The following is a 306-nucleotide window of genomic DNA, read 5'->3' on the forward strand; positions in this document are numbered from 1 at the left end:
GTCGGGGGCAAACAGCCAGCTCCTGCCGTTCACTCCGGGCCCGAGGGACCAGCCGGCGGAGAGCAGGCAGGGGGCAGGATGCGCACCAGCAGTGCTTTGGGGGGATTTGGACCACACTATCCTTATGCTGTTGCTGCTGTGACAGTGCTACTTAGGGTTATTCCGTTAACCATTCCGCCCCCCCCCGGCCCATCGCCGGTGTACGGTTTGTCAGTGCTAACGCAAAAAATAACAGTCACGGCAAAGCCAAACTTACCGCCTGGTGCGGCAGGTGTGCATGGCTGCTGGTCGCGCCGGCCCCCGGGG

Source organism: Cariama cristata, unplaced genomic scaffold (genome assembly GCF_000690535.1).
Source record: "Cariama cristata isolate BGI_N322 unplaced genomic scaffold, ASM69053v1 scaffold42181, whole genome shotgun sequence".
In the NCBI taxonomy this organism is placed as follows: Eukaryota; Metazoa; Chordata; class Aves; order Cariamiformes; family Cariamidae; genus Cariama; species Cariama cristata.